The sequence below is a fragment of the Myxocyprinus asiaticus genome, chromosome 39 (assembly GCF_019703515.2).
Source record: "Myxocyprinus asiaticus isolate MX2 ecotype Aquarium Trade chromosome 39, UBuf_Myxa_2, whole genome shotgun sequence".
Lineage (NCBI taxonomy): Eukaryota > Metazoa > Chordata > Actinopteri > Cypriniformes > Catostomidae > Myxocyprinus > Myxocyprinus asiaticus.
The window spans coordinates 16,931,896-16,959,478 of NC_059382.1; the positions used below are offsets into that span (position 1 = coordinate 16,931,896).

Consider the following 27,583-nt stretch of genomic DNA (forward strand, 5'->3'; position numbering starts at 1 on the left):
GATCATACAGCTTCAATTTAACAGAGGGAGTTTTCTTCTTTTTTGACAAACACACCACTGTGGTCTTTTCCACTGACAGCTTAAAACTCCAATTATTTGCCCAGTCCTCTACTTCTTTAATTGCTGTCTGCATCCTTTACATGTTATATTTTGTCCTCTTTTCCATAAGCCACTATCATCAGCATATACTGATTTTCCTATTCCTAGATCAACTTTGGCAAATATATCATTTTCCATTATATTGAGGAAAAAAAATGGGACTGCAAACACTATCTTGAGGAGTTCCATTTTCAATATTGTATATCTTAGAAAAGGAGGACCCCACTCTTACTTGAATAGTTCGATTAGCTAAAAAATCCATTATCCAATTGTACATTTTCCCATTAATGCCCATATGATCTAGTTTAATTACAAGTCCATCCTTCCACATCATGTCATATGCCTTCTCTACATCTAAAAACACTCCCACCAGTACTTCTTCATTAGTTTGAGCTTTTCTAATATCTGCTTCTAAACTTAATACTGTGTCAATTGTGTTTCTTCCTCTTCTAAATCCACTCTGATGTTGACTTAAAAGGCGATGGGGTGGTTGTATGGCGCATTGGGCAAAACCCGCTTCAACACGCCACCAAAGTTGTTGACCGGGGATATTTCTGCTTTTTCTTAATTTTTAACGTTTGTCTTTCTCCACTAATTAAAACAGGTATACTTCTGTAAGTCTGTATCCCTCCCATTTTCCTTATCATTCCCCACATTTAATTAATGTCTACTTCCTTTCCAATATCGTCACAGAATTCCCTCCAATGCTTCCTTTTTGCTATCCAGATTATTTTCCTGACTACTGCTTGAGTTCTCTTACACTCAATAAAATCATCAAATGAATATTACTTTCTTACTTTTCGCAGTGCTGTTTCACTTCTGACTTTCCTAAAGTGCGCGACTGCCACCTACTGTTCACCTGCATTATCCTCCTGAGTGAATATGGAAAATAGCTCAATCTGATGAAAACAATCTAAAAAAAAAAAAATAAAAAAAAAAAACCTCAAACAAGACGTTACATTTTACCTAAGGAAATTGAAGCCTATTTGAATAACATTAAGAATTTTTGCAGTATGATGTTATTTTCATGTCAGTTAGCCCCTACTGTAATACAAAATTCTAATTTCTGTGATGCCAAAAAAATACATCAATTGTAATCAAAAAATAATGTAAATATATATTTAAATTCTAAAGTACATTTGTGAAGTGCAATTGTTCGTATTGGTTGTATTTGTTATACTGGGCTAAATTTATGCAAAATTTATTTATTTTATTAATAAAAATAAATCTTTTTGTCTAGACAGCATGATTTTCAATAATGGGAATGTTTTTGTAATTTTTGTAATTATGTAATTTGGAGAAGAAATGTATTTAATTACAAAAATCAACTAATGCAACTAATCTTAATGGTAAAAAAAAAATAATAATAATTATATATATATATATATATATATATATATATATATATATATATATATATATATATATATATATACCTTCTTTGATTTTAGGCTCAAATCTGGCTATTTTTTCACCCAAATACTGTCTTGACAACAAAGTACCTTGAGTTCCAAAAGAGAACCCTGTTATTACTCCCCAGAAAGCAGCAGCAAGAGCTTGTTTAGAGTGTCTTACAGTCTAGAGTTAAATATTGTTGCCTCAGTAACAGTTATACATTCTGACGTGAATCAACTGAGTATGTCACATGGATAAAGTCTTAGTATTTTTTCTTTAATAGACAAATAGATGAATTTGTTCACATGCTTATTTACATATAAAGTATGATTAATTAAAAATAAAAAAAGATTGTGAGCTGGGTTTTAGAGTTAAAGGGCTCATTCTCTAATTTTCTCAGGAATCCTGTGTGATAGAGATAAAGCACAAATTAACTTCTCATTACCCACTGGGCAGGACAGGCTTGCCTCACTTTTTTTTTCTCTCTCTCTCTCTCTCTTATCTTTTCTTGAGCAATTTAATTTGAGCATTTCTTATGCAAGTGTATGAGCTTAATTATGTTATAGGCCTATTGCCATTTAAATATTACCATAAAAAAGAAAACAAACAAATATGTCCTCCAATGAGGTCTATAAGAGTGTTTTAAAAATGGATTATACATAAGAGCACATCATAAATCATTCTCAGCACAAAAAAATAAATAAATATTTAAATAAATAAAAAATTTAAAGATTTTAAATGTTCCCTAGACATTTGATAAATATTTGATAGATTATATTCAGTGGGATGTCAACTAGGTCATGTAGCCCCTAGAGAATTTTTTTGTTGTGTTCAATCATTATACCACAGTGACTAATGAAATCAACGGGATGAAGCAGGATCTTTAAATCCCATTCATAAAATCGACTCCATAAGCCTCAAAACCCTCTGTTCGCCTGGATACAGTGACAGCATACTGCGTTCCCATTGGCTGGGAGAGATGGCGGCTTCAGAACCAACCCAGAGGTCTGGTTCTCTGCTCTGTTTACCAATTGGTTGCAGGCTTGTTGACATCAGGGTAGTAAATTTGCCCAGGGATCAGGTTTAACCTCTTAATGGTCCATAGCAGTTGTGATTACCAATATTGAACAATACCAAGAAAACCTACTGCTTTGTTCATTTTAGGCTTAAATTGTGCTGAATTGTGTTGTCATGCAAAGAGTGTAAGACAGGGATTATGTGCTTACAGCAATGCAAGATGTACTCCTTTTCATTTGAATTACATGAGTTCTGCTCTGCTTGTCCTGCTATCTTCAAGTACATCAAGTCGATCTGTTTGACCGCTGGTGTTTTCAAATTTCAGAAAGACTTTAGACCAGAAAAAAAAATTATAATCATCATCATTTATTTATAGTTTTTTAGAAGAAATTGTCATATGATGACATTATTTCTTTAAAGTGTCAGTTTAACATATAGTATCATAATTATCAAAATCTATAAATCAAAAAAAAAAAAAAAAAAAAATTTCCAACTCTAAGATACACTCATATGTTAAACTGACTTCTTAAAGAACTATACATTTTAGAAATGTATTACTCAAGAAATACCAACTAATTGCAACCATGATGCTGCAATTGCATTGCTTTGCAAAGCCTCTTGTATTCCAGGAATCACGCTCAATTATATTTTCCTCTGATTTTATCTGTGTTTACTGCAATTAACATTATAATGTATCAGATCAAAGTGGGAAATTCTAATCTTAAGACTTCTCCAAGAAAATAAGAATGGCATTCATTGACAGAGCTCAGCTTTTCCTTATTGACTTTGGAACCAATAAAAACGGATACACCCAGTCCACAGAAGTTTTAAACATTGCTACACGGCATATATATCTTAATAGATGTTTATTATAGATGTCTCTTGTGGCCAGTGGGAGTTTCCCACATTGGGAGGGCGGAACTGGCGTTCCAGGGACCAGGACGAGAGGCGGAGGACAGCATTGGTCCGAATCTTTTGAGCGACTCGGTTCGTTCAATGAACCGGTTCAGGAAGCTGATTCACCAAATCGGTTGAGCAATAACTGACAAGGATTGTACGTTTGTTTTGGCATTGCCAATACAGCAAGATATTGTGAAAAAGCCTTTCCCAGTTTATAAATGGTAACATTGTAGATTTTTGTTTATTATGGATTTTTTTTATTTTATTTTTTTTTTCACCTGGGATTTAAAAGGAAAAACGGAGAGCCTAAATGTATTTAATTCATCTATTGATTTTGTTAATAAAATTTTAAGCACATAAATGGAAATATTCTAGCCACAACCCCATTTTATATGTTCTACTTGCTGAACTATAACAGTACCTCAAAACATTTTCTAAGTCTCAGAAAAAGAAAGCTATCAATACCATTCATATTTGTAAGTCTTCTAATCTTTTTCCTCAGATGATTGATTTATTTTTAATATTTTGTAATATTACATATTACATGTAATAATTATATCCTACACCCCAGACCTTTTTTCTTTCTTTTTATTTAAAACAAAATAAAATAAACTTTCTTTCCTCAATAATTTATTGTAATTAATATTTATTCTCTTTGTATGATATTTATTATTTACTAAGAAAAAAAAAAGAAGAAAAGTAACTGACAAGGGGCCATTCACACTGAACACGGCCCGCGCTGTTCATCTATAAACGTGAGCTGGACGGACGGCTTTGACAGTTGCGCCGAGATGCGCCGCGTCTCGCTGTTTATTTCAGCTGCAGAAGGGCCGCGTTTTTTAGACGTCGTGTGAAGTTAATAAGAACTTCAGTGTTCAAAACCGCGTTCAGTGCTAGTCGTTGCGCTACATCTATTTAAAAAAATAAATAAATAAATAAAAAATAGAAAGTTTACAAAAACACCCCGCACTGCATTTTTCGCTTTTTGTAGTAAAATAAATTTTTGTTTATTGTTTGTCGCGATATTTTTGTTTAATCATATATAAGTTAAAAATGGTTGGTTTTCAAAATGTCACCTACCTCACCTATTCACTTCTGAAGTTCTCCCTCACCTGTCGAGTGATTTTCACAAACTTGAATCATACAAATCGGTTCACAAGAATGATTCGCTTGCGAATCGGACATCACCATGAGGAGGGCACAGAGAGAAAAATCACAGCCACCACCTCAACATGATCATCACCAAAGTCTCTCTACCAAGTTAGTCCACTGTCGGCCATCTTTGGAACGCTCTAGGGAGGCTATTTCCAGTCATGCCAGTGCAGCTCCTATCTACTTGAATGGGGGAACAGCGAAATCTCAAAAACGGTTGGTCAAGATTACGATCGAAGAATATATTTCAAAACAGCAATACCATTTGATAATATTGAAATCATAAATTGTGCTTCTTCACCTCATATTACGCTAAAACACGCAATTTTCCCGGCTTGTATAGCTAATGCGCATGCGCGTTCTCGAGATGATTGACAGGCGATGTCTGTATCTAAAAGGTGATTGGCTGTTTTACCTGTAAGGCGGGACTTTCTTTCTACATCCGTTAACCGTTGGGCGCTCGGAACTCCTTGGTTGGGCGTTTCAATTTCTCCCATTCATTTAAATAGTAGTGGCCCGTCTCTGCTAAATAGTCTCTGTCATCACCCAACTGCTCAAACACACTGGATCAAAAAAACAACAGCGTTCAACATTTCACACCAAATCTGAGGTGTGGTCTCGGCGTCTGTTTGGGTACTGTATTTGAAATGATCTCGTTTTAACTCTGTTTTTAAGCCGTCAGGGAGTGGATCTGTCTCGGACGCCATCTTTAGCAGCAGCAGCCCGGGAGGGTGAAGATCTGCTGGGTAGCACCGGGCTGGAGGAGTTTCTGCTCCGGACACTCATGCTTGACAGCGACCGATAAGTTGTTTTGGTACTGATTCGGGGTAGACAGGCGTATTTCTGTCTTTGTTGTTATTGTGGTCGGAGGAGTTTGCTCGGGCTGGCTGCTCATCCTGGCCTGTTGGGAGGGTAAGTGAGTTGTTAGCGCATCTGCTAACTTTAAAAGTTCATGTCAAAATAAACAGTTCATGTCTTTAATAACGCAACCGAGCTTCATTTTTAGATTTGTCTATAGGCTGTCACTCATTTCAGTGAGTTAACATGAAACATGGTTCCACAGTTTCGAGCCAAGTTCGTTTCCACCCAAGTTGTAGAAGTTTTGGTTACATGTGATGCAACTTCATGAACTCACTGATAACCGATCATCCTCATATTTCATCATGTTGAAATGCACTTGAATATGTTGGGGTATTTATTTATTTTAGTTCTGAGGTGTGTACTGTTAAATGTATAACAGGCATTCATCAACATGGCTCGCCATTGCTGCCAAATCTAGTGTTGATCATAACACTCATTTGCATTATGGTATTTTATGTCACTAACATTATATCCTGATTTAATGATGCATGTGCTCTGAAATTTACACACTCTTGTTGTACAGTGTGATATGAACAGTTGATCAGCACCTGGTTGTTCACTATGCTGATGTATTTGTGTGAACAGCTGTTTAATTAGATGATGTATTTGTACAGTTGAGTCATGCAGTTGAGATGTATAGACTAAATAGTATGATGGATAACCCTGCTGTTTACTGTCAGGAAGTTTCCTTGTTGCGGGAGACCTGTCTTTCAATTGCATGCATGCTGCCTTCATTGTTGCCGATATGGTGATTCATAAAAGGCTCTTGAACATTGACTATCACTGCTCCGTTTCTGTTCTTGTACATTATTGTAGGTCTACAGCGTCATCTGCTGTCACCTGTGTGCTGAGCTTGCCCTCCTACAGAGGAAATGGCTGCAGTGATTCAATGGAATGAAGCTCTGCCATGGTGGCCTGTTGCATTTGTTTATGGCTTTGCATTGGGCATAAACATGCAAACTGGTGGTATGTGAACGAGAGGCTGAATAGTGCCTCTGTTGTTGAAAGACACTGCCTGCTTTCTCTGCAATTGTCTTTCTCTGACCTCATTGCTGCCACTTAAATCTGGGCCTCTGTCCTCTTGCCACACAGCATCCGTTACTGAGTCCTCGGGGTCTGCACTCCCACATCCATCTGATATCAGACCTCTGATTATCTTTGATGTCATCAAGTGACTAACACTAGTTTTTCTTCAGCTTTGTGTTTGCCCCGGTCTATGAGTTTTGATGGTATCCATACATCCCCTCTTTCTTGCAGGATGGTGATTGGCTCAGATTTGTTTTAAGGATGTCCCAATACCATTTTTGGGGGGATCAAATAGGAGTATCCATACTTTTTTTTTTTTTTTTTTTTTTTTTTAGGGATGTGCATTTTTCACAGACATTACCAAGAACGGTTTCAAAATAAGATAACTTCAACAAACTATGGTTTTCTTTTGGGAAAAATGTAATGAACACGATGCATTAATAAAAATGGAAAACAAAAAATAACAGTAAAAAAATTAGGATGTCTCGATACAGATACTGGTCATAACGTCAGAGCTCCTTGGTCAAAACAACACAAACACTTAAAAATAAAAGCTCTGTCAAAATAAAAGCTAAATTTATAGGAAAAAAGTATGACAAAAATATATCACTACTGTAAAGTTATGTAATATTCACTGTTATACTACTACTATTACTACTACTAATAATAAATCCATAGTAATTGTATTATACTTAAGCAGCATCTAACATCTGTGATGTTCTGTTGTGCAGCACTTTATTTGGCAAAATATTACTCCAATTTTGTATTTGGATTGTGCTGTGAGGTTCTGTATATAAGCACTTCATTTGATTTAAAAAAAGAATAAAATATTATTTTGAAAATGAATTATATTTTCCTTTGATTAAAGTTTTAATGAATACATTTTTTTAAACACCATTTTGATTATAAAATTAATATAAACTGTTGATATGGAGTTCAGAAAACAAAAAACAAAAACAGGTATCGGCAAGTACCAAGAATGAACTATTGGAAATCATACTCGTTCTCAAAAAATGGTATCAGGACATCCCTAAAAAAAAAAAAAACATTTGCACTCACCCGGAGCTACAAAGAAACCAAATCTGACTGCATGAGGGTAATGCACATACAGTATTTAAATTCTGAGTCTACATAAAGACTATCACATTTTTATAATTTCACGTTATTATTCAGAAATACAAGTGGTGAAAGTTTGCTTTTTTTTTTTTTTTAAATGCACTCTGCCTGTGTTCAGATATTTAACACAAATGCACACAAACTGGTCTGATAAGCTCAGAGTTTCCACTGATATAAAGCGGATCCTCGTCTGTTTGTCTACATGACTTCAACAAGAACCAAATACAAATAGAGTAGAATTTTATACGAATACATTTTTTTCAAAAAGTATTGCCAAAAACTTGCTTTCAAAAGCACGCATCACATCGCATCCAACACCTTGATGACACACAATGTAACTGCGAGATTCAGAGGGAGAAACATGTAATTCAGCACTGCTCACAGCAAGCAAATGCGCAAAGGAAAATTCATTTGCGATATTCGAGTAGCGTTTTAATACTCGAGTAGCTGATGCAGAACAAGTACTCTATTACTCCTGCACATCCCTTGCCGATACCCCTTTTTTTTTTTTTTTTTTTATATTGTGGTTTTCAAATACTATACTGTACAATTACAATACTGCATAAAATTCCACAGGAAAAAATCTTTATAAAAATAATCACTTTAAACAAAACCAAGAGAGCTGACTTTTTTGGTTTTAGCAACTTTGTCAAATTAAAACCAAGATTTAAAGTCTGTCTGTCAAAAAGGATTCTTTTGCTAATTTAAATAGCTGTTTTTATGGTCATTTTAGGGTTTACTCTGTTACATCGTCTTCACTATGAAGTTGTAAAATTGGATCTAACTTTACACAGGAAAGGTTAGAAAGCAATTTTACCACACTAAACTCATGTGAACACACATTGTTTTTGTCTTGTGGCTATACTTTTGAAAGAAACAGTGAGTATTTTAGCTAGTGGTGCACCGATCAGGAAATTTTAGGCCAATAATAATATTTGAGGCAGAGACTGATAAATTTGAGGCCAGTACCGATATTTAAACACTGTGATCGGCTGATACTGATCTGATCACGAATTTGTCTTTTTGCCCTTTGCCACACTTTTGCAAGTTATATGCTGCAGTTATATGTTAATGCCCCACACTGTAATATTACATTCATTTTACATTAATTGTGAAATGCTAACATTTGATTTAAGAACTTATATGAATAGTTCTGTTGTCACTATCAAAGAACATTGACACACTGGCAACCATAAATACTATAGGAGCATCACACACATAAGAGATCTGTTCAAAAATAAGAGAGATGTATCCATTACAAGCTTCAAAACCGTTCCACTGAGAAATCTTTAGTATCTATGATTTGTTTACCTTCTTTGACATTTTGTTGTAAAGTAAATCACTTCTTAAGCATCTGCTTTGAGGGCTGAGCAAGTGCTCATTCATTAGAGTGCAGCGTATGTGTGATTTCATGCATGATGCAGTTGAGAAAAGATTGACCCTGAATCTAGGCACGATCGGCAATCATGGATTTAAGACAAAGATCGGCCCGATCGATCGGTGTATCCCAAATTTTAACATTTACGGATTGGCCCCATTCACTTTCATTGTAAATGCCTCACTGTAACCCAGATTTCAAAAACTATATATCAAGAACAAAGAACAATAATGGCAAATATTTTTCAGCTTGAATGGTCTGCTAAATCATTTCTATGGTACTATTGACACGCAAAATGATCTACATAGGTGCAGCAGCTTGGATGCATGGCTTAATCACTCACAAGGTCATACACAGTGTTTATAAATACACAGCGGTACACCGGTGACACAGGACAGCATCTCTAAAGCTCAGCTCTTTCCGAAGAGAGGTACTGTGGGTCAGAGCTCTGCTGTTGTTTGTCTTGCAAATGAGGGAACTCCCTCCTTGGACAGAGGACTTTCCCTAGACATTCCTCCCAATCTGAATGTAAAGGATGTTGTTATACAGTACTTGATCAAGAAAGGGTAAGTTGTTTGATAAGAAACATACTGAAGAATTGCAATATACCAGTCTTAATACTACCCATGGACAATCGGCACTGTGTTCCCCTCATTAAAGTTCAAGCAGCAACAAGTGAAAAATAAACTATTATTACAGTAATCCAACTAAATGAAAAGGCAGGGAAGGAGTTTATAAATATAATAATCCTTTATACAATATTAAGATACCATAATATAATTTATTAAATATAATGCAAAATAAAATATAAATAAAAAAAAAAGGAATAATATAATAATTATGACAATGAATCAATAACCAAAACACATCAGACTATGTTTAATTGCACCTATGGGTTATCAGTTTGTCTTTTTTATAGGTTTATCTATCTTAATATAGAGAATATATATCTTAATATAGATAATATTAACTGGAATATAAATATAATATCTTCAGAAATATTTAGTGTATACAAAAATAATAGGTTGGCCATCAGTGCTGATTGTCCATGGGTAGTATTTCCAGTGCATTGTTAATGATATAACCAGCTCCACTTTCCTTGTATTTCACCACAACAGACACAAGTTTAAGTACTGCTTTTCATGTTTTGCACACGTTCCTAAATGGCATTTCACTATTTCTCCAGTTGGGTGGCTCGGCTTTGCTTGGCTTTAGTAGTTTTGTTTAAACTTGTCAGGTCATTGGAAAATTAGATTAAGTCCCAACACTGAAGGAAATGAGTAAAGGAATTAAGAATGTTGATTTTGTCTTAAAGAGCTGATTAGCACTGGACTGGTTTGAAGTGCCATTAGCACACAAACTGAGTGAACAGGAACTAGAGAAACACTGAATAAAGCAGAAGATGTACTGGGAATTACTGCCCTCCTGTTGTGTTGTCCTGTCCTCCCACATTCCTGCTGTGTCTTGTTGAATGGCATGATGGGGTGTCTTCTCATTCCGTCTTTCATAGTCTTGCCCTTACAGTCTCTCTGCCTATGTCACATGCTAAGCATCTGGCAGCTAGCATCAAGTAAGGCTGAACTATCAGAAGCAAAGCTTTATATGTTTTCCCCATGGAAAAAAACATTGAAGAACATTTAAGAGTGCAGCACTGCATTGTTCTGTTTTTATCTCCACTACAATTACACTATTTATTAGTGGTTAATTGATATGGGTTTTGCCCAATGGGCGATGCAGAAAGCGATATCTATCTAGAGACCAAGGTGGCCTGTGTGTATAAAGATAACGTGTATAATGTATTAGGGATGCTCCGGTCAGGATTTTTACAGCTGATACCGATCATTTCACCTTTTATCAGGATCTTTGTCATAACTGGTTATGTAAGCTTTCTGCACAGTGTCATATTAATTGAATTTTCCTCTTCCCAGTAATATCACTTTGCCTAGTTTTTGCTGACAAAAAAGTTTGAAAGGCTTATTACAAAAGCTTTTTTTAATTAAGACTTTAAGACAAGTATAGGCTAACAAAATATTCTCTATATTAAGATAGATAACCCTATAAAAATTAATCTTGGTGTCAAAATGAAGACAAACTGATAACCCATAGGTGCAATTAAACAGTCTGATGTGTTTTGGTTATTGATTCATTGTCATTATGTCATATTATTATTATTCCTTTTTTATTTTTTATTTTATTTTGCATTATATTTGATAAATTATATTATGGTATCTTAATATTGTGTAAAGAATTATTATATTGATAAACTATTAATACAATAATCCAACTAAATGAAAAGGCAGGGAAGGAGTTTATTTTTCACTTGTTGCTGCTTGAACTTTAATGAGGGGAACACGCGCTCTCTGAGGGCAAGAGATGAAAGGAAAGTGGAGAAAGAGCGCATGTTTCTGGACTCTACAGGTGCTACTATTGTTAAATCTGTTTAATCGGGAGATGTTTAATAAAGATGTTTGAATTACACCACATCTTGTAACTCACGTCACATTATTACTGAGATGCCTGTGCCCAGCGGAGACTGAGAAGCTGCCGCCATGAACGATATTAAGGATCGTTTCACAGCATACACAGTTTTCCCTTTGCTTTGTCGTGTGTGAAACGCCAAATTAACAGTACAGTACACAAACCTTTCCTATTCGCAAGTTTGCTGTCTTACAACACTGCCAGTATTCCCCACACTCCGTTATGCCATGACAGTGCTGCTCCTGAAGTCTTAAAGGAGCCGCGCATCTTTTGCGACACGAGCGATTGGTTTATGCGATCGGCCAAATTACCAATAACCGATCAAGTCATAGGACATGAATATGGGCCAATACCGATCGGTATGAAATGTTCAGAGTATGATAACCTTCATGAAAATTAGAGTTATTGCGGTATCATGGAATGAAGGTGCCTTGCTAAAATTATCAGCCTTGCAGGCTCCATACAGTTATGATTAGTGTTGGGGCGAGGTTAGGGCATCTGCTGTTTGCCAGGAACAAACCTTTGTACAATGGGCCTCAACATGTCAGACGTACTCTATTATGAAGATTACCTCAGAAAATATGCATCTCTATTAGGGCTGCAATGGTACACAAAATGCACGGTTCGGTACTTAGCTCGGTTTTGGGGTCACGGTTCGGTACGGTTTCGGTACAACAGGGAAAACAAAATCTTTATTTATTTTGAAAACACAGTGGCTGATGGTTAACAATTCTTATTGTGAAGGCTCATTTATACATGACTTTTATTATTTCTTCAATAAAATTACAATACAACGCTTAAGAGCCTTTTATATGCACATTGTTATATCATCGTTCTGCTGCACCCGACTTTGATGAAACCGAGCCGACACAGCCTTCGTCCTGTTCACTACTCGTTGCCCAGTATTACTGTATTTTACTGCGAAACCATAATGCTCCCAAACAACAGATTTTAGAGACAGCGGTGGGTCTTCAATCTCTGGCTTATTTAAGCCTGACAGATTTATATTTTGTTTAGTTCCATCACAGTTGGGAAAAATAGCAAGCTAGCTAGTATAAACTTCACATGCATTTATCTGATCCGGTGTTTCTAGTGTACCGTGTGATGCTCTGTTCTGTTAAATTTTGTTTCCTTGCAGTCCCGTGTTGCTCCGAAATCTTTTTGTAATTTTATTTTTGCGTGTTTTTTTTAAAAATTAATTCTTACTATAATAAAGAAAAGCAAAAACATACACTACCGGTCAATTTTTTGAAACACTTACTCGTTGTTTTATTATAATTTTTTTTTTTTCTCCACATTTTAGAATAATAGTAAAGTCATCAAAACTAAGGAATAACATAAATGGAACTATGGGAATTATGTTGTGACTAAACAAAATCCAAAATAAATCAAAACTGTGTTATATTTTAGCATCTTCAAAGTAGTCACCCTTTGCCTAGAATTTGCAGACATGTACTCTTGACATTTTCTCAACCAACTTCTTGAGGTATCACCCTGGGATGCTTTTTAAACAGTATTGAAGGAGTTCCCATCACTGTTGGGCACTTATTGGCTGCTTTTCTTTATTATTTGGTCCAAGTCATCAAATGTTTTTTTAATTTTTTTTTTTATTAGTTTTATAATGAAATAAATTAATATGGTGGCACAATTATATTTTTGTCTACAAAACTAATTTCAAACATTTAAGCATACGCCTTCAGATCAAAAGATTTTTAAGATCATGAGAAACATTTCAGTCAAGTGTTTCAAAACATTTGACCGGTAGTGTGTGTATATACATACAATCAACATTTAAACCCCACAACCGCCCCTCCCAATCCCCAAGCCTGCCCTGACCACCAACAAACATCCCTGCGGCCACACATGAGTATATACACACAAAAAAGCAAATAAATACACACAAATAAATATATATATTACTCATACACATTTAAAAAATACTAATCTCTCCACCACCCCACCCGAGAGCCCTCAAAAAACTCCAAATACTTTGCAGTGTAGCTGCTAAAGTAAATGTACGTTGTTTTAAAGGAGTTTTAGATATTTATATTGGAAAACAAGCCAAAACAAAAACAAATAAATAATGTTATTTTGCAGTGTATAATGGGGCGAAGACTACCTCTCACCTTTCTGTTCACTTCAATCTATCTTTAACTCACAAAAAAACAAACTCTCTCTTATTAATAAAGCTGCGTTTTGCCAATTTTCTTCACGATAAGAAATGCACAGTGACACATATTATGATTCAATAAGTTGCCATCGTGTTATAATCTAACTGCATTAAGCACACGCACTCGAGGGATGAGCGTCCCCGCAACAGAGTGTATCTCAGCCGGGTGCAGTTTCAATCTCTCCCCCTTAGATCGGACACTTCGCGCAACTCATAGAAGAGGTACTGACCACACAGAGAAATGCCAGTTTCCTTATTATTTTAACTTTAATAAAGCTATAACGCATTAAATAGAACTACATTAAAGATGTAACGCCGGGGTGTTTCCTTTAATGACGCTCGACATGCAAGTTTTGCTTAAGCTGAGCGTCTGCTCCGGCTCTGCTTATTCCACAACAAGAGTGCTTCAGTATTTACTTATTTTGTATTTTTGCATTATAATTCCCTTATACTTTGTGATCTACATCACCTGAAGCTGTTTGGAAAAATGTTTAGAGTGCGTCTGGACTGTGAGATGTGTTTTCTTCCTCTCCTCAGTCAGGCGCGAGCTGCAGTGCTGCTCTTGTGTGCAATCATTAGAGTTTCATATGATCTTATGTTATGTAGATAACGTCGACTAATCGTTTCAGCCCTAATGACTGCCCCATCGCCCAAAATGTAGAGTCTGGGGCAAAACGAAACCCGAGTGCCCAACACGTCATACACAAAACTCTGAACCTTCAGCCAGAATTCCTGGATCTCAACGCACCACCAAAAAACATGGGTTGTGTCTCCATCCTCCTATTGGCATCGCCAGTAGGTGGGTGTGTCTTTAAGACCAAGCCTATACAATCTAGAGGGGGTTCAATAAAATCTATGTAAAATCTTGAATTGCATAAGGTGCACCCTTGCATCTCTAGATGCAGACTTGAAGCTTTTTAGAATCCTAGCCCACACTCCCTCCTCCAAAACCAGGTTGAAATCTTTCTCTCATAATCTCTTGAGAGAAGTTAAAGCTTGGTTCCCCAGACTCTGAATTAGCAGGGAGTAAAACACTGATGCTCATGACCTTTTCCAAAAGCAGTAATCACTATTCCCAGAGTATCTACCGCTTTTGGGGGGCGGGGGTGGGGGGGGGTATGCTACTCCCAAAAATAGTACAGAGCAGGTGGCGCAGTTGTAAATACCTATAAAACTGAGATCTGGGAAACCCAAAATGTTGAACCAAATTTTCAAAGGATCTCAACACTCCACTCTCATATAGGTCACCGAGTGTATTAACCTCCCTCACAATCCACTCTGACCAGCAGAAAGGGGACTTATTAATACATCATTTTGGGTTCTGCCATATGCTCGAGGCTTCTCCGATTAGTTTGATAGGCTTTGCAATGGCAAAATAGGGGCAGGAACTTCCTGTTCAATACAAAACCAGGGAGGGGCTCTCTCAGGTGGAAGCGACCTATGAGCCAAATGTCTGAGACCGAATGCATAATAATAAAACAAAATCTTGTGTAGGCTTAGCCTACCCTTGTCAATCAGCCTATGTAACTTATTGAAATGTAATCTGGGACGCTTACCATTCCAAATAAAATATCATCTGCGTAAAGCAAAAGCTTATGCGCCACACCTCCCGCCACCACCCCTGGAAAATCCTCCTCCTTTCTTATCGCAGCTGCTAATGGTTCCGGGGCAAGATAGAACAATAATGGGGATAGAGGGGTCTATCCCCATTATAGAGGGTAACCCTGCTGGGTGCCCCTATCCAGAGTAAAATAATCTGAAATGAATCCATTTGTTTATTCCGCTGCTAACTGGTGTCTAAAGTAACTTAATCCATCCAATAAATGTATTCCCGAACCCATACATTTCCAAAATCTTAAAGATAATTCCGTTCTACCATATCAAATGGCTTTTCGGCGTCAAGTGAGATGGCAGCGACTGGAGATTGTTCATGCGCTACTGACCACATGATATTGATGAAACGCCTAATGTTATCAGAAGAGCTGCGGCCCCGAATAAACCCCACCTGATCTATATGTATAAGAGATGTTATAACTTAATCGATTAGCCAAAATTTTTGACAACATTTTTAGATCTAACTGGATCAGGGAAATTGGATGGTAACTCTTACACTCGCTTGGATCTTTGTCCTTTTTAAGAATCAGACTGATCCGGGCTTGTGTCATGGTTGGCGGAAGCTTTCCATTCTTTAATGATTGCATATAAACTTCTAGCAAAAGTGGAGCCAGTTCTGTAACAAGATCTAAAAAATACTCAGCGACAAAGCCACCTGGCCCCGGAGCCTTGCCTGTAGGCAAGGCCTTAATTGCCTCACCACGCTCATCTAAGGTTATCTCAGAAACAAGAGGATAATTTTTTTGCTCAGTTGTCAGTTTAGGGAGTTCTAAATGTTCACAAAATTTCTAATATCTTCATCAGTAGACGAAGAAGTGAACTATAAAGATCATATAAAGATCAAAATCATTATTAATATCAATGGCCGAGGTAAAAATTTCACCACCAGCAGATTTCACTGAGGGAGTGGTAGAAAAAGACTCGCTCTGCTTTATATATCTAGCCAAAATCTTCCCTGCTTTGTCCCCCGACTCAAAGTATGACTGTCTTGCCCTGAATAGCCAAAACTCCACCTTCCGCATCAAAATAGTATTATATCTGTATTTCAATTGGGTCAATTCTCTGAGGCCATCAGACGACATCCGGCGCTTCAACTCGGTCTCGGCACTTTTAATATTCCCTTCCAACTCCATGAGTTCTCGTGCTTTGGATTTTTTGATGAATAAGGCATACTGTATGATCCAGCCCCTGAGAACCGCCTTAAGTGCCTCCCAAGCCATGCCCACAGAGGATACTGAGGACCAGTTGGTCTCCATTTAAACATTGTCCCTAACAAAAATGAACCATGGTTTTACTATAGTAATATTGAAGTAACCATGACTGTAATAACATTGACTGCTGTCACCATGGTTTTGATACAATTAACCATTGTTTTGCAACAGTAGTACTGTAGTTTTCATAGTAACCATGACAGTACAATGATTTTACTACATATACCATGATTAAACTATGGTTACTCTAGTAAACCTTGATTTTTATTAAGGGCAAACCTTTTGAAGTGTTTACCACATGTATTCTTTCTTTGGATTTGGCAGTAATATATATATATATATATATATATATATATATATATATATATATATATATATATATATATATATATAATTTCATATTCTGAATATTGCAAATACGAACCACACTGAAACCGTGATACAAACCGAACCATGAGAAATTTGAACTTTTACACCCCTAGTAACCACATACATGGATATAATAAAAAAGATGCGTGGAAAAGAAATTGTTGGCAATCTGAGTGAGTTTGATTCGTACATTGATAGTTTGTTTGTCTTATTAATATTATGATGCAGTGAGTACTGCTGCAGTTCATATAAAAGCACTCTCCCTGCAGAATGTACAATGTTAGGGACAAGAAATTGGATTCCTTGTTAAATTAGAAATAAATCTTAGTTTTAACGGCAGTACATCTCATCTGTGATCAGATTTTCAAAAGACATGGCCAGATGTGCCGTCCACCAATAATGTTAGAGCAACAGCAGTAGGAACGGCCACTAGCGACTTCTAGGGTTGCTCCGATACCAAAATTTTGGCTTCAGTACGATACCAGCCCTGGTACCTCGGTATCGATACTCGGCAACAAATTAAAAAAAAGATTTTTGATGAAATTACACAGAAGATTACTTGTCTAAAAGAACTGCATAAAGTCTTGTAGATACAAATTATGCCTTTTCTGTTATAATTTTTCTGGATTGCATGTTAATTGTTTTAATTAAATGTTCAAATTTAATTAAATGTTCAATTTATGATCAAATTGTGTTTAATCAAATACATACTGTACAGCTTTAATCAAATGAAAATATAATACTTTTCAACTAATATATATATATATATATATATATATATATATATATATATATATATATATATATATTTTATTTATTATTGTTAAAGTATTATATTTTCGTATATAATGTATATTTTTGGTTAAAAAAAAAATAGATGCACAACACAGCTTTACAGTATTAATGAAACCATTAAATGAAAACAATCTGATTACCTGAGGCAAAAGGCAGCCATGGCTGAATCACAACATGCTGATATTCAGTACACTTGATTATGTGATATTGCTTACAGATAATAATCTAATAATATAACCATTTAATATTATATTATTGTTACTATGAGTATTATTGCGACTGCTTTGAATATTGCACTTTTATATGTGGAGTGGTGGTGGCGTAGTGGGCTAAAGCACAGAACTAAGCAGAAGGTTGCTAGTTCAATCCCCACAGCCACCACCATTTGTCCTTGAGCAAGGCACTTAACTCCAGGTTGCTCTGGGAGAATTGTCCCTGTAATAAGTGCACTGTAATTCACTTTGGTAAAAGCATCTGCCAAATGCATAAATGTAAATATAAGCAATATTTTTCTCTCGTAATGTCTAAGAGTTGGACAGAGCTCTCATTTCAGCGGGACTTTTATTTTGAAAGATATTTGAAGTTCTTCCTGTTTATGAAGAGTTCGTTATGTCAAGCTTCCCGTGACTTGCAAGCTGAAATCTCCGTGCTGCAACGGAGAGTTCATTTGAGAGTTCACAGCCATGTATACACTCAACACACTGATCTGTGGCTCTGCAGATGGATACTATTGGACACACTGCATGAAAATCAAGCATTCGTAGTGTGTTTTGCGTTTGTGTGCGCACCTGCTTGTGTGTGTGTGAAATAGATGACAGGGCAGAGAGGCACCTCTTATTCATACAGTGGCACGCAGCGCATGTGACTGTAAATTGTTTCATTGAATGACATCCTTCTAATGTTTAATGATCACACTTGGCCATATAGAGGCTTTTATATTATTATTTTCAAATGGTCTTTAATTTAATCTCAAAACTCTCACATTACATTTTGCTAATGGCAGCATACTTTAATATGGTACTGAAATTAACAAGATTATATCGTACCATTTAAAAATGTTTGGTATCGTGATATTTCGTTTGTACCGGTATACCGCTACTAATATATATATATATAATATATATATACTAGGACAATAGACCTTTTCCCACAGACTGTGATGATGCGTTAATCTAGCAAACTTTTTTATATGATAATTTTTTTTTTTTATATTGAGTATAAGTTTATAACATTATGCTTTGTGTTATATTACCCTGGAATTAGTTTTAAAATATGAATTGCCACAGCTGCGAGGGCGTTTTGATTACAGCTGCTGAGAGAGGGACAGTAAATTTGGCATCTTCTCCCCTCTTAATCCACTGCTCTCTCTCTATTTCTGGAAAGTCATTCAAATGTAATAGTTGTTTTTCTTTTTTTCCCCTTTGCTCTTGGAGCAAATGGGTAAGTGAAAATAATGTTTGCTGTGGTCTCCCATTCACTGCAAGTTTACCCTGCAATCGTTTACTTCCATGTTCCAAAACCCGGAGTGTGAAAGGTCTATTGAGGGATTGTACAACTATTACACAAGGTGCAAACACTCATTGTCGCTCAAGATGACAACACACTACTATATGCATACTGTATGTAAATATCTGAAATGTAGATTCTGAAGAGCTTTTTATCTTGTTTCTGAACAGCAATCTAAATCGAGCAATTCTGTGATTTGGTGACTAAAAACAGCCATTTGGCTCCTTAATGTTTCAATTTAGGAGCTATTGGCTCCTAAGTAATTTTTTTTTTTAGTCTTGAGCCCTGACAGTGCAACTGCAAATTTCCTTTTTCACCCAATTTGGAATACCCAATTCCCAATGCGCTTTTAAGTCCTCATGGTCGTGTAGTGATTCGCCTCAATCCGGGTGGCGGAGGACGAATCCCAGCTGCCTCCGCGTCTGAGACCGTCAACCCACGCATCTTATCATGTGGCTTGTTGAGCGCATTGCCACGGAGACATAGCACATGTGGAGGTTTCACGCCATCCACCACGGCATCCACGCTCAACTCACCATGCGCCCCACCGAGAACAAACCACATTATAGCGACCACGAGGAGGTTACCCCATGTGACTCTACCCTCCCTAGCAACCGGGCCAATTTGGTTGCTTAGGAAGCCTGGCTGGAGTCACTCAGCACGCCCTGGGATTCTAACTAGCGAACTCCAGGGGTGGTAGCCAGCATCTTTTACCACTGAGCTACCCAGGCCCCCGCAACTGCAAATTATTAAACCAATACAGATGAACAAAGCAAATCAATAAACTTGTTTTTGTATCAAACTGTAATTCCAGAAGATGCTTAAGTAAATCCACTCTGTCTCTCCCTCTCTTAAAGAGCAGCTGTCAGCAGCGTGTTGAGCGCTTGTTGAGTTTAGTGTGAGCACGTACAGTGAGGGAGCGCTTCATCGCATAGTTACTCTACTTAAGATGTTACAGATGTGTAAACCTTGTGTTTCCGTTAGCAAGCAGTGCGATAACTTTTTTTTAGAATTAACAAAGCTGCAGCATTGCAAGCGTTTGAAGTTGAAGCGATCTATAGTTTTGATGCAGCACATTTGACAAGAAAGCAGAAATAGCAAAAATGCTTTGTGTACCAGCTGCATGGTGAAGAGAGACACTTAATCACCTGTTGCATCTCTTTAGTGTTCCATCCAAGGTCAGAAATTAACAGAGGCTTTGGGCAAAAATGCCACCTAAATTCAAAATATGGTGGCAAAAAATGCCCCCACAAAGAGTTCCTGTTGTTTTATTAATAACATCTGATATAGGCCTAGTCCAAATACGTACATCACAATCTACATTTGAATTTTCGCTGAACTTTGTTTCATGCGGTTCGTTGTGCAGATGTTGAGTCAGTGGCAGATCTGCACTCGTGCCATAAACGCGCACTCCGCTTCTCACGCTTAGCATCAGTTCAATGTTGTGCTCGCGCTAAATTTACGTGACCGTTCGGTCCTTTTATTCAAAATATACTGCCCTAGTGAGTAACTATGCTATAGCCTACTTGCCTGTCCATCAGCTCATCTCATTTATGCATCTGTCTGTTTGAAAAGCCTCATCACCAGCTAGAAGCCAAAAGTGTGGGGCGGATGGATGTTATATACAGTATTTATTAAGTTAATCAGGTCTGAGAGAACACAAAAGATAATGCAACCAAATGCTACAATGTAGTTGATAATAATATTATTAAAAATAATATCTGGATAAATAGCCTTGATGTTAAATAAAATATTATTAATGATACAATAATACTTTTACATTAACCACTTTTAGTGTATGAATCATGCCTTTTGACTAATTTTCATTGTGAAATGTTTATTTTTGCATGAAGTTGGTAAGTTTTTTTTTTTTTTTTTTTTTAAGCTCCTCATTCCAAATCTGGAGAAATGCTGTCATATCCTCCTCTGTCAGTGCAGTAGTTTTGTAGGCTATGTTAATTTAATAACCAAAATATTTGGAAATATGTGAATGAGGAAAAAAAGTTTTGTTTCAGTAACAATGCACATATGCAATGTACAGATCATGTAAGTTTGTAATTATTGAAACATGCCATTTTTCAAATTGAATTAATTGTTTACATTATAACATAAAAAGATGGCAGCATCATTTTATAAGATTAGACTAGAAAAAAATGCCCCTGTAAGTCAAATATTGCCCCTTAAAAAGTAGATATCTGACCCTGGTTCCATGTGACCTAAACGGCAATTAAGAAAAATAGCTCCCCGTGAGATTTAGGTGAGTTTGTTGTAAAAATGTTGGATGTTTATTGTTTATTGTCAAGTTTCCTTTCTCTCATAACAATATTATAAAAAACGCAATCTAAAGCACAGCCTGTAGAGAAGGACTTCAGACCTCTGCTCTTGTTTGTCTTGCAAATAAGTGTAACTCCCTGCTTGGACTGAGGATGTTCCCTAGACATTCCTTGTAATATTTAAATCTTTGTCCACACTAATACGTTTTTATTTGAAAACGCATCTTTTTCTCTATGTTTTGGCCTTCCGTCCAAACTGAGACAGCGTTTTTGTCTAGCGAAAACTGAGCTTTTCAGAAATGCTCTCCAAAATGTATACATTTCAAAATGCAATCTTTGCGTTGTGGGGTGGACTGGGAAAACAGACACCTTTGAAAAATATAGCTGCAAGCAGCAATTAAGGGGCCAAACACATCAACCATTATTAGGCATAACAATGGCAAAAAATAAGTAATTAAAGCAATCTGGTCATGATTTTAGGCAAAATGGTTGAAAAAACATGAATACTATCAATTGCATTGTGACTTAAAAGCGTATTACTATTGACCAACAGGTGGCGCTGTCACCAAATTGATATGGTGTGGCCAAGGTGCGGTCATGATGACAAGTATACAGTTTCATGTCAATATGCCAAAGCGTTGCCGAGATAGAGCCTGAAAACCATTCTGGCACCGTGCCATCAAATTCATTGTTGTGTTAAATGAAAACGGTTTGGTCTATCAACATGAAATCCATGACTTTTTGTCAGCATGGTCTGAAGGTGGTCTGATTCAATTTTGGTTAAAATCTGATGAACGCTCTAGGAGGAGTTAAAAAAAAGTAGGTTTTTAAAGGTATTCAAAATGGCAGACAGGAAGTTCCTTGTGAATACGCTCTACGTCAGATTTGTTCGCACGTTATTCGAGAACAGTTTGACTAAACTTGAATTCCATAACTTTTTGTCAGCCTGGTCTGAAGATGATCTGATTCAATTTTCGTGCAAATCAGATGAATGGTCTAGGAGTTAAAAAAGAAATTGGTTTTTTCGAAAAATGAAAAATGGTTCCATTTTTTCCAAGATTACAAACAACCTTTAAAAATGCCTGAAACCCAAAATAATGCTCAGTTTGGCATGCAGAGTGCGATCTCAGATATAGGCTAGTTAGTGTGTCTCTCAGTACTGTATCTATAGCGCTGATGTGGTTTTAAAGGTGTATGGCGTGATTTGATTTGATTGGGTTGATTTGGTGTGTCTGTGTGGGCAGAGTGTGGTGGTAGGGTGTGAGGCAGCTGGTGTGGTGTTATGGTGCGAGGCAGCTGGTGTGGTGGGAGGCCGGAGCTCAGGCCAGTCTTGTTACTGAGACATCAGCCGTGTGCTCTCCGCATTGTGTCTGTGCAGCCGATCATCTGAGCAGCAAGCTCAAGCAACAAATAAATTGTTATTTTGGTATGAGGTCATTTCTATGTGGCTATAGTTTGGTGCTATTATCTAATAAAGAAACACAGTTAGGAATGCAGGGCGGTTGCGTAACTTTGTCACCATTCCCCTTGTTTTTAATAAGAGTTAAAGTCAAGTTTTAATGCTGTGATGTTTTGTCTTATCATCATAACTGGCTCAAGCACGGACAAATTGGTGCATTAATTCCTTTTTGTGGATCCCAACCCAGACCTTTGTGTGAGCCGGCCACTCCTATTGCTCCATTATGTCTAGTCTCACTAAACCAACAGATGCAATCATTGTCTTTTATGTTGGTGGTGGATAGCTTTTATAAATTTAAGTTGACGTGTGTAATTTCAGCACCACTAGCGTCACCAAACGAAATTGCAAAAATGTTTTCAAACAGGTTTTCAAGATATTCGCCCATCTGTCATTGGCCAGAGGAACTGATATCTCGCCCCAAGCTCACCATTTGCTGAGCCAATTTTGCTATGTCGGGCTGGTTGGAATGCTCAAGAACGGCAATGTTTTCAGCTCCACTGTGTACACTTTTCGGGGAAATCATCCAACGAATTGCTTACATTTGTCTCTGCATATTACAGTGGGATAGGAGAAAGTATTTTAACATTGAAAAAAAATGACACGTCACTTTTGAGTTTAGATTTTAATAGTGTACTTTGTCTGTTCATCAATCCAGGAGTCTAGTTAACTGTAGGCAAGTTGACATTGTTATGCAAACTCCTTGGGTTTGCATTTGGAATAGTGATGGAACCAAAGAAATCCACCACACACATTTAGAGAGATTACAGCTGTGGACCAGGTGTCATGATAAATCTTCTTATATCGCTCTGTCAGATAGTCATGCACGTAAGCAGATAAATATCGTTTGAGAGTGCATTCTGAGGAGGTAGTTTGTCAGCCTGATGGCCACTGGCTCAGAGATGCTGTTGCCATGGAAACTGATGTGTAAGATGTTGCTGGGCTTCAGATGGGAACCGGTGCTGGAAGTGATCCCTCTCCTGAGTTTTGGTCAGAGTGTGCTTGAATACCCTGACACCCGGTTATGCTTAAACCACCCCACATGCATCAGATGAAGGACATTCCAGCCTGTCTTGTATGCATAGGCCTATGTAATATCATCTCTAGCTGACATTTTTTACATTTTAATTCTTTAATTTGCTATTTGGTTGGTGCATTTATCCAAAGCACCATACAGTAATTTTTTTACTGCAACAGTCCCTTTGGAGTAAAACAAGGTGCTCAGAAAGACTCAAGCAGGGCTCCAGACTGCGACTAAAATGGTCGCAAATGCGACCAAAAGTAAATGATTGCAACAATAATTTAAAATGTAGTCGCCATTGGCGACAGTCAGGATGTGTGCTTTCATATACGGTTTTGTCAGATATCTTGTGAGTTATTGAATACATCTTTAGTGTGCCAGTGTGTCTCGTGCTGGTTTTCACCCTTTCTGTTGTTGATATGAGATCGCTGGCTGCAGGCAACAACAAACACAGCACGAGCCATGACGTCCGATTCGTGAACAAATTACTCTTTTGAACCAGGTCTTTATAATGAATCACCTGACAATAGCTCGTTTGAACTCAGGAGCTCAGGTTAGCAGTTTGAATTCAAGTCACTTTCTCAGCGACTCAGCCGTCAGTGAGTTCACAACTGGGAGCGGAGACATTTCAAAATAGTAGTCCCATGTGTATTTCGGGCTAGTTTATAATGAAAAGTTCCGTGTTATGTACCAACAATCATGTCGCTCCAAATCACTGACATTTTTTCCACATTCTGATGATTGATGTGAACATTAACTGAAGCTCCTGACCCATATCTGCACTGCTGCCACACGATTGGCTGATTAGATAATCGCATGGGTGATTGATGGTGCCAGACGGGCTGGTTTGAGTATTTTTGTAACTGCTGATCTCCTGGGATTTTTACACACAACAGTCTCTAGAATTTACTCTGAATGGTGCCAAAAACAAAAAACATCCAGCGAGGGACAGTTTTGCGGATGGAAATGCCTTATTGGTGAGAGAGGTCAACAGAGAATGGCCAGACTGGTTTGAACTGACAAAGTCTACGGTAGCTCAGATAACCGCTCTGTACAATTGTGGTGAGAAGAACGGGCTGGTGCAGTTTTGGCAGCACGAGGGGAACCTACACAATATTAGGCAGGTGGTTTTAATGGGGTGTGTGTGTGTGTGTGTGTGTGTGTGTGTGTGTGTGTGTGTGTGTGTGCGTACGTACGTATTCATTCATTATTTTCCTCAATTCTACAGACAATACCCCATAATGACAATGTGAAAGAAGTTTGTTTGAAATCTTTGCAAATTTATTAAAACTAAAAAACGGGAAAAAAAATCACATGTACATAAGTATTCACAGCCTTTGCTCAATACTTTGTTGAAGCACCTTTGGCACCAATTACAGCCTCAAGTCTTTTTGAGTATGATGCTACAAGCTTGGCACACCTATTTTTGGGCAGTTTCTCCCATTCTTCTTTGCAGGACCTCTCAAGCTCCATCAGGTTGGATGGGGAGCGTCGGTGCACAGCTATTTTCAGATCTCTCCAGAGATGTTCAATCGGGTTCAAGTCTGGGCTCTAGCTGGGCCACTCAAGGACATTCATAGAGTTGTCCCGGAGCCACTCCTTTGTTATCTTGGCTGTGTGCTTAGGTACATCTTCCAACAGGACAACGACCCTTCGCACCAGTCTGAGGTCCAGAGCGCTCTGGAGCATGTTTTCATCAAGGATGTCTCTGTACATTGCTGCATTCATCTTTCCCTCGATCCTGACTAGTCATGGAGTGGTGGTGGTGTAGTGGACTAAAGCACTGAACTGGTAAGCAGAAAGTTGTTGGTTCAGTCCATACAGCCACCACCATTGTGTCTTTGAGCAAGGCACTTAACACCAGGTTGCTCCAGGGGGATTGTCCCTGTAATAAGGGCACTGTAAGTTGCTTTGGATAAAAGCATCTGTCAAATGCCTAAATGTAAAATGTAAATGTCTCCCAGTTCCTGCCGCTGAAAAACATCTGCACAGCATGATGCTGCCACCACCATGCTTCACTGTAGGGATGGTATTGGCCAGGTGATGAGCGGTGCCTGGTTTCCTCCAGACATGATGCTTGCCATTTGGGCCAAAGAGTTCAATCTTTGTTTCTCATGGTCTGAGAGTCCTTCAGGTGCATTTTGGCAAACTCCAGGCGGGCTGTCATGTGCCTTTTACTGAGGAGTGGCTTCCGTCTGATTGGTAGAGTGCTGCAGAGATGGTTGTTCTTCTGGAAGGTTCTCCTCTCTCCACAGAGAAATGCTGGAGCTCTGTCAGAGTGACCATCGGGTTCTTGGTCACCTCCCTGACTAAGGCCCTTCTCCCCCAATAGCTCGGTTTAGCCGGGCGGCCAGCTCTAGGAAGAGTCCTGGTGGTTCCAAACTTCTTCCATTTACGGATGATGGAGGCCACTGTGCTCATTGGGACCTTCAATGCTGCAGAAATTTTTCTGTACCCTTCCCCAGATCTGTGTCTCGATACAATCCTGTCTCGGAGGTCTACAGACAATTCCTTGGACTTCATGGCTTGGTTTGTGCTCTGACATGCACTGTTAACTGTGGGACCTTATATAGACAGATGTGTGCCTTTCCAAATCATGTCCAATCAACTGAATTTACCACAGGTGGACGCCAGTCAAGTTGTAGAAACATCTCAAGGATGATCAGTGGAAACAGGATGCACCTGAGCTCAATTTTGAGTGTCATGGCAAAGGCTGTGAATACTTATGTACATGTGATATTTTTCGTTTTTTATTTTTAATAAATTTGCAAAGATTTCAATCAAACTTCTTTCATGTTGTCATTATGGGGTATTGTTTGTAGAATTTTGAGGAAAATAATGAATTTAATCCATTTTGGAATAAGGCTGTAACATAACAAAATGTGGAAAAAGTGAAGCGCTGTGAATACTTTCCGGATGCACTGTACATATACATATATATACAGGTGCATCTCAATAAATTAGAATGTCGTGGAAAAGTTCATTTATTTCAGTAATTCAACTCAAATTGTGAAACTCGTGTATTAAATAAATTCAATGCACACAGACTGAAGTAGTTTAAGTCTTTGGTTCTTTTAATTGTGATGATTTTGGCTCACATTTAACAAAAACCCACCAATTCACTATCTCAAAAAATTAGAATACATCATAAGACCAATAAAAAAAACATTTTTAGTGAATTGTTGGCCTTCTGGAAAGTATGTTCATTTACTGTATATGTACTCAGTACTCGGTAGGGGCTCCTTTTGCTTTAATTACTGCCTCAATTCGGCATGGCATGGAGGTGATCAGTTTGTGGCACTGCTGAGGTGGGATGGAAGCCCAGGTTTCTTTGACAGTGGCCTTCAGCTCATCTGCATTTTTTGGTCTCTTGTTTCTCATTTTCCTCTTGACAATACCCCATAGATTCTCTATGGGGTTCAGGTCTGGTGAGTTTGCTGGCCAGTCAAGCACACCAACACCATGGTCATTTAACCAACTTTTGGTGTTTTTGGCAGTGTGGGCAGGTGCCAAATCCTGCTGGAAAATGAAATCAGCATCTTTAAAAAGCTGGTCAGCAGAAGGAAGCATGAAGTGCTCCAAAATGTCTTGGTAAACGGGTGCAGTGACTTTGGTTTTCAAAAAACACAATGGACCAACACCAGCAGATGACATTGCACCCCAAATCATCACAGACTGTGGAAACTTAACACTGGACTTCAAGCAACTTGGGCTATGAGCTTCTCCACCCTTCCTCCAGACTCTAG

General features: G+C 37.7%; 1 protein-coding gene across 3 annotated transcripts in view; it reads left to right on the plus strand.

The window, feature by feature from the left end:
- The first annotated feature begins 5,084 nt into the window (after window positions 1–5,084).
- The window catches only part of LOC127430251 (serine/threonine-protein kinase TAO1-like), a 49,373-nt gene continuing 26,874 nt past the window's right edge, over window positions 5,085–27,583 (plus strand). For 2 of the 3 annotated variants that reach the window (XM_051679918.1, XM_051679921.1), the window contains exon 1: window positions 5,085–5,475. The gene's annotated coding sequence lies outside the window, so the exon portion shown is untranslated. Of the gene's footprint in view, window positions 5,476–6,261; window positions 6,391–27,583 lie in introns of those variants that run through there. The other variant, XM_051679919.1, reaches the window with a different exon arrangement.